Source organism: Carettochelys insculpta, chromosome 6, assembly GCF_033958435.1.
Source record: "Carettochelys insculpta isolate YL-2023 chromosome 6, ASM3395843v1, whole genome shotgun sequence".
Lineage (NCBI taxonomy): Eukaryota > Metazoa > Chordata > Testudines > Carettochelyidae > Carettochelys > Carettochelys insculpta.
Window position 1 is genome coordinate 50121836 of NC_134142.1, and position 12847 is coordinate 50134682.

The 12847-nt window shown below is 42.0% G+C and overlaps 1 protein-coding gene across 3 annotated transcripts in view; it reads left to right on the top strand.

The window, feature by feature from the left end:
* STRN3 (striatin 3) overlaps positions 1 to 12847 on the top strand; it is a 111310-nt gene that overhangs the window by 1052 nt on the left and 97411 nt on the right. The gene's annotated exons all lie outside the window — the stretch shown is intronic.

Here is a 12847-nt window from a genome sequence, read left to right on the forward strand (position 1 = left end):
GCTCCTACATCCCTGGAAAGGGGAGGATTCAAACCAGGCCCACGGCCTAAGTATGGGAGCTTCCCGGTGACAGTGCATGGGCTGTCTGGTCTTCCCAGCTCCTGGAGGCTCTATATCAACCGAACAGCTGAGGTCAGTCGAGACTATCACTACCTTAAAAGGTGTAGTTGTGGTGTGGGTTTGTCGGGGCAAAACGTAAGAAAGTGAACAAATCTTTTAAAACGGATGCTTATATGGTGTCTGATTCTCATTCTACTGGATGTCATTGTAAATATTTCCTGTTTTGAGTATGTTAAGTAATAAGTACAGTTGTATTGCTACATACATTTCTAAGTACAGCTGTGTCCTGAAATAAAATGTCCTATGCTGTTAAACATTCTAGAACTAAGGTTGTGTGCTGTAATTGGGACTCTGTATGTAATGAATGAATGCATGTACAGCTGAATAATTATTCTGTATGGGAGAAGAATAGAGAGACTGGTGTGGCAAACTTCTATAGGTCCAAATTTTATCGTACAAATCTAAGTATACCTTTAAATAATAGTGATTACATTCACTCTTTTAGTAATGCTTGCCATAAAGTATTACTTTAACTCTGTTTTTGTTTTGTTTTGTGTTTTAAAAAAAACTTCTATAAATCACAACAGCAATTACTGATGTGCTTATATAAAGTGTTTGATCTTCAGAAGAGACAAATGTATCAGCGCTTGGGCAGTTTGACATATCACCAGATCTGTCAGTCTTGATGTAAAAAGAGAATTATATATTTTGTTCTGGTTTGGTTGTAGTTTTACTGTTCCATTGAAGATGTAGTGCTATTCACATCACTTACTTTTGTCTTACTATATTCAGCTTTTCTGATCTAGTTGCTTCTAAAATCAGTTTGGGCACACTGACTTTAATTTCTTGACGTTGGAATTTCTAGGACCAGCTGTTAAGATATATTGTGTTCATATAGCTTTACATCTCACTGTACTATAAGTATAAAAATGGTCCAAATTCTTTAAAGCTGTATCATACTGAAAATACAGTACTGCTGCTGACTTGTGTTTGGTTTCTAGGTGTCATGTTGTTGAGCACTACAGGACTCTTTGGATATCAAATATATGGGAAGCTATATCCCATGGGTTAGTGTTTTAGGGAGACCATTATCATCAGTTTAGGATTAGTGCCAGAACTATAACTGTGAAGCCATAAGCGATGAGAACAGCCCTCTTTTAGCGGCCCTAATCCTGCAAACACTCCTGTGAGTTGTCCTCTAGATGCTAATATGAGTATTCCACATAGATAAAATTAAGTCTTCGAAGAATTGAGGTCTCATATGTAAATGTTGAAAAACTTATTTTAGTAATATGAAATACATATCTATAATTGTCATATGAGACAATATAGGATAAGAATTGGATTTCTTAGAGGCAAGTTACTCTTTGTGTGATTTTCCAAATTTTTAGTGTTCTTTAGTTTACTGGATTTTTCCCATTTCATTTAACCTGAATGTTATTGATCCTTTACAAATGACTTTATAAAAGTAGATGACAAACAAATAATTTTGTAAGATTAAAACGTAGTGCCTGTGCAGCTGGTTGAATTTGCAGTAATTCTTTGTCTTTCTCAGGGAGTCCGGGAACTTTTTCACCATCAAAATTAAATTAATTTGCTCTTTGTTTCATGTTCTACTGTATAAGTAGAAGCATAGGGATAATTTTCTGCATTTCATGAGCATGCTCTGCAGGTGACAGATAATGGGGACATGCAAATAGAGAGAAGACGAACAGTGCTACCACACTTTTCTTTTGTTGATCTGATTAGACATAAAACTTTTGTCTCACTTGGTTTTCATGGGCACTGGATAAATGTTCTCTAAAATAAAAGTTTTTGTTTAAAAATTTGTTTTCAGAACTTATATAATGGGGTGGGCAAACGCTGGCTCACTAGGGTTAGTCCACCTCTATATTTACTTACTCCTTCACAGCTGTCGGGTGATTGCAGTTCTCATTAACAGTGGATTGACGTTTGTGGCCAATGAGAGCAGTGGAAAGCGTTGTCCAGATCGCGCCACAACCAACAAGAGCTGCGATTGCCCAATATCTATGGGGCACAGGTAAATATAAGGTCAGCAGCCCACCAGGCTCTAACCCTAGTGGGCCACCGCTTTTTTTCATTGCCCACCCCTTACGGTCTCAACTCTTTGGAGGTGAAGCAGTGTTGTCCTGTGTTAGGCCATGTCTATGCTACAAATTTAAGTCAACCAAATTTATGTCAGCATACAGCACCTGCAGTAATTAGGTTGATTTTGCTCTTTGTGTTGATGGTGTGCAACCTGACCAGGAGCACTTACATTGAGTCACGTCATCATGGGGCATTGTGGAATGGCTTCTGAAAGCCAGAAACAGTTGATGTAAGCAATATACTGTCTACAGTGACAGTGTCAACATAACTGCATCAGTGTTGACTCTGCTTTTCCTGGATGTAGTATTAAGTTGGCATAGTGGGACAGTTTTACTGTAAATTTTTGTGTAGACACTTCAATAGTTAGATGAGCATAATCTAACTTCCATCAACTAACTCTGTAGTGTAGACCGGCCTTTTACATAACACAGCAGTGAAGGGACTGAACCACCTTTTTAATTTAATGAATAGTTAACTCCAGGGCTTAGTTATGGGTAACGTTTAAAATGTCATTATTTCAGATAATTTAGGTGTGCATTTATACATTTAATTTGTGAAGGTTGTACTGTAACTGTACATACATGTTGGGAGTCTGCATGAATACCTTTCAAAGTAAATGGGAGAAATAGTTTGTCCTAAAAGCATCCTCAATACCTTTATTAACACAACAAAAAAGCAGTCATGTGGCACTTGAACAAAATAATTTACTAGGTGATGAGCTTTTCGTGAGGCAGACACACTTCTTCAGCTTTGGAAGTGGATCTGCCCCATGAAAGTTCATCACCTAATAAATTATTTTGTTAGTCTTTAAAGTGCTACGTGATTGCTTTTTTGTTTTGTGAAGATACAGACTAACATGGCTGTCTGTCTCTATTAACAAAGTAGCTAGTATGTAAGGGCAATTATTTGTCTTCACTGAGTGTGCAAATGTTCAAGTGTTATTAGATAGACATCTGAGCTGTGTCTACACGTGCACGCTACTTCGAAGTAGGGGCACTAACTTCGAAATAGCGCCCGTCGCGGCTACACGCGTCGGGCGCTATTTCGAAGTTAACTTCGATGTTAGGCGGCGAGACGTCGAAGTCGCTAACCCCATGAGGGGATCGGAATAGCGCCCTACTTTGACGTTCAACGTCAAAGTAGGGACCGTGTAGACGATCCGCGTCCCGCAACGTTGAAATTGCCGGGTCCTCCATGGCGGCCATCAGCTGTGGGGTTGAGAGATGCTCTCTCTCCAGCCCCTGCGGGGCTCTATGGTCACCGTGGGCAGCAGCCCTTAGCCCAGGGCTTCTGGCTGCTGCTGCGGCAGCTGGGGATCCATGCTGCAGGCACAGGGTCTGCAACCAGTTGTCAGCTCTGTGGATCTTGTGTTGTTTAGTGCAACTGTGTCTGGGAGGGGCCCTTTAAGGGAGCGGCTTACTGTTGAGTCCACCCTGTGACCCTGTCTGCAGCTGTGCCTGGCACCCTTATTTCGATGTGTGCTCCTTTGGCGTGTGGACGTACCCTCGCAGCGCCTATTTCGATGTGGTGCCGCGCAACGTCGAAGTTGAACATCGACGTTGCCAGCCCTGGAGGACGTGTAGACGTTATTCATCGAAATAGCCTATTTCGATGTTGATACATCGAAATAAGCTATTTCGATGTTGGCTTCATGTGTAGACGTAGCCCTGATGTGGGTTAAGGGGAGTATATAATTCCATCTGGACCCATAAACCATAATTGAAAATGTAATTCTGCAACTTTCAGAGAATGAATTTCGTATATAGATTGATATTAATCTGGGGCAGAGTTCAGTCTTTTGCACTCTACTCAGTCTCTTTTGGCCACATAGCCAACCCTTTACCAGAGGATGTCTGATGTGAGATGAGAAATCTGTGTGTTTGGGGATGTTTCCTCCTTCCACCAATTTAAAAGAGGTGAAAATTTTAAATAATTGCTTATTTATGAAATTATATGTATCAGTTACCTCTGTATATAATTTATTGTGGGTGGATGTGTGGATTGTATATTGGTAAATATTTATGTGATTAAGTGGATGACTCTTATTTTCAGAGTGCAGATACCCAATATTGCAATAGCAAGTTTCAACACTTGCAAAATGTGGCAATAATTACTTGCTGTAATATGTTGCTGCACACACCTGTCTCTGGTCTGTTACAAACTTGACCAAGGAGATATCAAGAAAATTGATATCTTTTACAGGCAAAGAAACATGGTGGATTAGGAAAGATGTTTTCAAATACTGTTTTATACCTTTTTGCCAGTGAGTAACATCACACTTTTGAGGCAAAATGGTAGATATAAGAAGTAGTGTGGAGTGGTAGAAGGTGTAGTATTTCTAAAATAGTACTTAATGCTTGACTTGCTTTTTAGCTACCATTGCTGTTTTATGTAGCAGAACAACTGCCTAATTTTGTACTTTTTGTAACTTTTTAATGTCATGAATTCTCATAGAATACTTGTGAAATTTGTAAAGTATAGCACTGTGCTGAGATGTGCACAGTATATTAAAGCTAAGCTTTGTATATTTGTATTTGATAGGATTGCTGTTTGAGATGGTGAGTTGATATTGCTCATGTTGCTAACTCGTTTACTTAATTGCCTAGCAAAGCATTAATGTCTCCTAAAATTTGGAATGTCAGATTATGAAAGTGTTTGGTGCTGCGATTAGAAAAAGACAGAAGAAAAATTTCAGGTGTGGCAAACCTAAGGCTGAAGCAAGTTGCCTGAAGTTCATTATTTTTATGTGATTGTTTCAAATGCCAGCAAAAGCAGGTATTTCCAGAGTAATGCTGTTTTAAAACCATAACAATGACCGTTCTAGGTCAGACCAAAGGCCCAGTATCCAGTTTTCTGACCATGGCCAATGCCAGGTGTTCCAGACGGAATAAACAGAACAGGTAATCGAGTGCAACGCATATGTATTAATGTTTTGCCAAATTGGAAATTCCAAATATAAATAGGTTCTTAAACAGAGTGAAATCTACTTCCAGAAGTGTTATTTTCTGTGTAAACAGTACTACAGATAGCTGCCACTCTATTTTTGGTATAAGAAAATTACAGAAAAATACACACTTTCACTTCATATGAATCAGCAACGAAGGGTCCTGTGGTAACAGAACTTCTGCAGAATCCATGACAACAGGACCTTCCTTGGCTGTGGTTACCCAAAAATGAAAGAAAAACTCTGAAATTCAGTGTTCCAAACTACATAGGTCAATGTAACTTGGACTGCTTTCCCCCACAGATTTGGGGGAAAGTAACATTCATATGAAGTCAAGTATCGGAGGGGTAGCCGTGTTAGTCTGGATCTCTAACAGCAACGAAGGGTCCTGTGGACCACAGTTTTCAGTTTTCATCTGAGCAGCCCTCAGTAAGCTTTGAGTTTGACATGCACCAAGGCAAACCAAGAGTGAGACTCCTGCACTAGAAATTCTGAGATATCAGGTCTTTGACTTGGGTCTGTGCTTTGCAGCATGGATGTCAGAGCCCTAAGTTTGAGCACAGGTCAGAAAGTTCTGTTACAGAAGTTCTGTTACCAGCCAAGTCAGTGACCTCTTGTAGAAAGAGTTTTGGGATGTTATAGTATTTACCAGAGGAGGTTTCTACTAGGTTAGATCATAAGAAAACTAGTTAACCTTTACAGCATTTTCTGTTTTAAAAACTCCAAGTGTAAAGTGGTACACGTTAGGTTTAGTTGCATATTCGAGTTGTGGTTACCTAAGGCAGTAAATTGATAAATTAATTTAGGACAGTGCTAATAAATATGTGAAAGTGAGTTGGTGTCGCACCAATATATGTAATATGTAATATTGAATAAGGCAATATTTGCATTTTGGTTCTCTTATTTTCTCAAGGAAGTCATACATATGACTTGTTTTCAATATTATTTGAACAAAAGTTTTTGAAAAAAAAATTAAATTATATGAATGACAGTAATGAAGAATTGTTGGCTACTAGTCTAGGTCCATTTGGCCACAGAGTAGTCTATAGCCGACCAGTTTTGATGTAGTGGACAGATTGAGCCTATACCTTGGTTTTGAATAGATGTAGGCAAAATTTGAAAAGATTTATTCTTGCTTGTTGAACTTGCTGGACACTGATGCAATTATTTTCCATGTTTTCCTGGTTTAAACAGGTTTTGAGGCTGTATTGGTCAACACCCTGACTTAGCCTGTTTTGTCAGGGAAATTGCCCATGTTCCCTGGGAACCTGCTAGATAAGGCTTAGAATGCCTGACTTCCTGTGGAGAACCTGTCTCCCTAATGACAGCATTATTGGGACACTCAGAGGTGAAGTCAGTGGAGTTTCCACAGCTTGATAAAGGAATAACCTGTATAGGGAAGAATTCAGTCATTAGGGAGAAGTCATTAGTGTTAGATCTTTCACAGGAGTTTGTCATTAGACACAGGTACAAAATGTGAAGTGTGAAACTTGAGACATCCGTGCTAGTCCGTTCCCATGTATAAAAAAGACCTATCCTGGTTATTTATCTGACATGTCTACACTGTAGTGTAAGCCCAGGGTTCGTTGGACTCAAGTCAGCTGATGCATTTTAGGGAACCCTGCTTTCTTCATTGTATTTTAACTTTAAGACTTTTCTGACCTGTGCTCAAACTTAGGGCTCTGACATCCATGCTGCAAAGCACAGACCCAAGTCAAAGACCTGATATCTCAGAATTTCTAGTGCAGGAGTCTCACTCTTGGTTTGCCTTGGTGCATGTCAAACTCAAAGCTTATTGAGGGCTGCTCAGATGAAAACTGATAGCCTTCAGGGCCACCAAATAAAATGTATTTCTATCAGAAAGTCATAATTACTTATTATTAGATCATGTTTTAGGTATTTTTTATAATATTTTTCAGGTCTTGTTTGAGTATAATACAATAATTTTAATTGAGAATTTGATATTTAATATTAATTTTACTGTTTTTATAACTTTTAATAGTTGATAAAATTTTATGTATGAAATTACTTGCTCATATATAATTTTAATGTAAATAAAAATTTAAGGTACTTTTACACTTTTTTTGTGATATGCAACTTTTTTGTTGAAATAAAAACAAGCAGACGTTGTTTAATCAAATAGAGCAGGGTACTGTGAAAATTTGAGATACTTTGTAAGTTTGAGATTTCGCATAAACATGTAATTATTCATATGATTGTAGAAGTGAATATATATTTATTGATATAAATTAATATTTTGTGATTTTATTTGGGAATAAATAAAAATATTAAATCTCTTTTTTTTCTGTTCAGAACTGAGAATCAAATACAATAGTAGCATATGAATAAAATATAATAGCATGAAATTTTCAAAATAAAACCTGCACCATTTCCATCCTGAGTATTCTTTCCAGAGGGCTGATACCATTTCTGTGATACCAGTATTTCAGTATTTTTTATCGCTCAAAAAGCTGTAGAGATATCTAGCAGTGGGGGGAAAAAAGAGATAGAAAACACTGAATATAAAAGCAGATGAGGAAGAAGAGCCAAAACATCTTGAAGAAAGAGGGAACAGATGGTTTTGCAGTGAACATGCAAAGCTAGGTGTCAGGTCACCTGCGTTCTGTGGCTAGCTCTGCACTCTCTGTGCTGCCAGTTTCATCATCTCTAAAAACAAGGAACGTCATGCATTACCAACATGAGTGAATGGCCTTTGAGATTTGTGACTGGAAGGAACAACAGCAAGAGTTAATTTAAAGAATCAGTATTTGGGGGGAATGGAGCTGTACAGATTCAGAAAATGACTATTGGGGTGTTCCACCAGCGAGCTGGTGGTGATCAGTTTCTCTCAGCCCTAATGTTGTGTCACAAGGGGTATACTTAAGTCAGAACATTTCCATTGTACAGCGTTTGCTTTGTCAATCATTGTGAACAGGTTTGATTAATGCTTTGGCTGATTTTATGTATTTCCCTCTCACCTTTGTACAGGGTGGGTACAACACAGTGAAACCCCTCCCTTGCCTAAAGAGCAGACTCTCTCCCCATATGGAGGTTGGAGATTCCCATTTCAGTGTGCCCATCAAAGTCCAACATTATTTTTCCTGCATAGAGGAATCAGGGAGCGAGGAAAGGGGGGCTGGGTGGCCACCAGTAGGGGAAGCGTTTGATGGGGAGACGGACCAGGTCAGGCTCTCACGACTTCTGTGGCTATTTTCCAAGGTCTGGAATGGAGATTTTCTTTCAGTTCCACTGATAGAGAAGCATTGCATTCCCCTCCCCATTTTAGGCTGCCTCCTGTCCAGTTTTCACTGCACTCCCCTCCTCAATTTCTCTTCGCTTCGTTCTTAGACATTCTGGGGTTTACACTGCAGTCCCCTACTGTACTGTGTTCTCTCCCCTTTCAGGCTCTTTGGGGCTTGTATTTTCCCCTACGTCTGTGCAGCCTCCGTTGCACCTCCCCCTGGCTCCTTGAAGCATGCACTGCCTCCACTCCCAATGTATTGACTCCAGGCCCCTTGAGGCTTTCAGTGTCCCTCATGCACTACCACTTGGCCCTTTGAGGGTTGCACTGCTCCCCCTTCATGCACTGACCTAAGGCCCTCTGTGGCTTGCATTGCCCCCTAATGCACCAATCCCAGGCCCTTTGAGGCTTGCCTATACCCCTGTTTTCACTCCATACATCACTCTGCCTTGTGCTCCTTGGTTGCCCCTTGTTCCTTCCACCTCCCCCATGGCTCCCTACCTGCTGCTGCCCCAATCAGGCACCCCTCTCCGCCTTGGCCAATATGGGTTTCACTGTACCCCTCCCCATATTACTCTGCCTCGTGCTCCTCAGTTCCCCCTTGCTCCACCCCCTGCAGTTTTCTACCTGCAGTTGCCCGAGGCAAGTGCCTTTCTTCTCCTCGGCTAATTTGGGTTTCACCATCCCTGTTTTTAGATGGTCACACACCTTTCTGTGGTACACAAAAGTGGCAGGGGAAGGGATAAACAGCAATCCCGCATCCTCTGGCTGTCCATGTCCAGCACATGTGTGTTAAAACCCCAGCACACCTTTCTCTGGCATGCGTGAGTGGCAGGGGGATTGATAAACGCCAGTCCTATCTCTTCAGGCTGTTCGTGTCTTGCACATGCATATTAAAACCTTCTTGGCTCCCTGGGGTTTTAATATGCATGCGCTAGACACAGACAGTCCAAGGAGGCAGGATTGGTGTTTTGTCTTGCCCCCTCCTGCTCATGTGTGCCAGAGAAGGGGGTGTGATGGGGAGGGCCACAGTTAGATATTAACTTCTGGTTGCAAGCTACAAAAAAAAATGCAGGGGCCCTCATGCAGCCCCCACCGGACGCAAGTTAGATATGGCTGCCTTAGGACCAGTAGCAGTCCACAAGTCCTCCTAATGGGCCAGCAGGCATCCCTCCCTCCAGTAGGGCTTGGGTGGTGGGGGCGGTCCCTCTATTTGTCCTTTTCCCCATGTATCTGGCGGCCTGAGTTCTTCTCCCCACCTTCTATCCCACAGCCTTGCCTTTTGTGATTTAAACTCTTGGAAGTCCCCTGATGCCACCACCAGTAGCATAGTGCAGCCAGATCAGCTTCTTGTGCTAGGTCTGTGGCCCAGGAGAAGTGTGTGCAGAGCGGATGGACAGGATGGTCCCCCATGCTCGGGTTAGCCTGTAGAGCCGTGGTTGGGATAGGTGGTTGGCAGTAGGAATCAGGCCCCCCTGCGCTCTCAGTGAGAGCCATGGGGAAACGGAGCTGAACAGTGGCCTGTTCTGCGCCAATTCCATCTCACAAGCTAGCCCATGCTGGCGTTGGGGGTTCTGCTCTCCGCTCCTGCAGTGAAGCGGGGTGACCAGGCTGGCCTAGGAGATGGTGGCTGAGCAGAACAGAGAGTCCACTTCCCCAGACTGTGAAACTGTTCAGGCCACAGGTGGTCCCTGAGCTGTGAATTTGAGACCCCCCTGCTCTCATGCCTTCTCCTGGTTCTAATACAAAGGCAGAGGCGGTCAGCCCATGGCTCCTTGAACCATTAAATACGTTTCCTTGGAGCCATGCAGCAGGAGTGCTGTCCGCTGCTCTGCACACGCACCCCAGTGCTTGGTGGGAGGAGCGCGTTGCAGCAGCGGTAGTGGCAGAGACTCTGGTGAGTTGTTGGCATTGAGTTAAGGGTGTGTCTGTGGGTGTGTGCGCTTGGCTCTGGAAGAGGGCATTCAGTTAGAGCAGCGGCTGGGGGGTTACTGGTTCTAGGGGAGGGAGAAGGCATTGAGTTGTGGCGGGGTACTGGGGCTGCCTGGCTCTGGGGCAGATGGAGGGCATTTGTTTAGAGTGCGGCGCACTGGGAGTGCCTGAGTTTGGGAGGGGGTAGGGATGGGGTTATAGCAGGGAGCTGTGGCACATGGTTCTGGAGGAGGGGAGGGTGATTGGGTTAGAATAGGGGGTGTGAGGTGCCTGGCTCTGGGGGAAGGATGGGGCATTGGGTTAGAGTGGATGGCTGGCTGGCTCTGGGGAATAGGGAGGGCATTGAGCCAGGTGTTAAATAGTTATTTTTATCTATCTAGATAACTAGATATATATTTATTTTTACCTAATACCTGGCTCTTTGCACTCTATCCACATACCTCATAGTCCCTAGCTGGTTGGCCACTCCGCCCTAGGGCAATCTTGCACTGTGGGAAATCTTATTTCCCCCTTCCTCCTCAATTACTAGGAAGCAGCTCACTTCATGAAAGTCTTGATCAGTTGACTTTCATTGCAAACCCTTGTAGTGCTTTGTAGATTGTTGATCAGAAGACAGTGGGTTGACCGTGAGCTGCTGCTATATGTAGCATGGGAGTGGCTTCCATTTTCAGCGTAGTGGATTGTAGGTTGATGGGATAGAAAGGACCACGGAAATTGTCCCATGGAATTGTGGGATACCTCTGGCTGACTCCCGAGACCTATGTCAAGCATGTCAGTGCAAAATATTAAGGCTCAGGCCCTGGGTCCTGGTGTAACTCTAGCTTGGATCCTTCAGGGTAGCGGGACTCAGAATCTGAATGCTTCATTAATGTGATTGCAGTATAGACACATGGAGAGTTAGGCATTAGCTTAGACACGAGCACGGGTTTACGCTGATGTGCAGATGTACCCTGAGATTCCTGTTTAGCATTCAGATTCCTGTCACTGGGCAACTGTAGAGAATTCTTTCACTCACTCCATATAGACTATGGGTGTGGAGATTTAAGGAGGGGTAGAGTTAGATCACTTTCTGTTGTTCTGTCCCTAACCAATTAGGAAAGAGGATAGGGAAATTCTGCTTCAGGTATGCAACACTCAGACCTTCATTTGTTCCTCTTTGTGGGTCCTTCCACTGGATGTATTGAATGCACAGGACAAAAGCAATACCTGGGCTAGAAGAGTGTTGTCTTGGTGTCTTCAGCTCCTTGTCTGCAATGCAGGCAGGGGCTTAAACTGTTCAGAGAGGGGGTAGAGTAGTGAAATGTGTCCATCTTTAGCTTGTCAAGAGAAAACACTGCTACCTTGAAGCACGTAGGGAGAGGACCTTACATTGATGGGTGGTTTTAGCACCATCTGTGTTGTCTTCTTTCACACAGCTGGAGTTGGTGGGTTTTGGCTTGCAGAAGTAGGGTTTGGTTAGTTTTCTTGCACTGCAGGAGTCCCCATCTCCCTCTGATCACTGAAATGACTGTCTTAGAGCAAAATTGAGGCTGTTCTTGTTTGCCAGGGAAATGGATCAAGATTGGGGAAGTGCAAACACTATCTTTCCATTGCAACTTGACCTATGAACTCCTTTTGTTAAAACACTGTGTACAGTACCACTTTTTTTAAATTGGTTGGCAGTTTTGTAATTAGCTTTTTTTCCCCCATAAAGGTCTTGATTCTATTGCCATTGGTGATGGGCAGTGTTACTATTGACTTGAATCCAGTCTTAAAGCTATACATTAAGTATGTATTCGTATTTTAATATATGTATGTGCAATGGTTCCTAGTTTTAATTCATGTTTAAATTGATTTTATTTCCTTGTACTTTGCAACATATGTTCCTTATGTGTGTATATTGAATTGCTTTCTGTGAACACAATCTACTACAGTGTTTCTTAAACCGTGTTCACAGAACACTGATGTTCTGTGAACAACTCGCAGGTGTGCTGTGAGCGTCTGACACTTTTTTAATATCATACACTGATGGTGTATATTTTCTTTTATTAAAACTGCATACAATTTTACTTCATAATTGCTGTGATACCTGATTAAATTACTTCATTTTGTTTTTGCAGCATATGTTGCTATTTGGGTTTTGTTTAAGAAAATGTTCATGAGTGTTCAGCATATAAAAATATTGTAGTTTGGTGTTTCATGGTCTCAAAAAGTTTAAGAAACACTGATCTACTAGATAGTGTCCCAATGCTGGCCTCTGTCACCTTCTTGTCAGTCTTTCCAACAAGCTCCTTTATGCTTTCTCCTAAGCTGTTTCTCAGATCTGGGAAGAGTTGCCTTTAAAAATCCACAAAATTACTTGATTATCTTCTTTCAGGTCTTCCTTAAAACTTTCCTTTTCTGTGAGTGCTAACAAACTTGATAAATGTTAGATCACTTGTATGATGATATCACAGACGATCATGCAGACTGATATAGTCTCATTGTTTGCTTATACTACTGCATCTGTTTCTGTCTATCTGTTGTCTCATTTTATACTGGAATTGTAAGCTGCTAGGGGCAAGGCCTGTCATTTTGTTCTA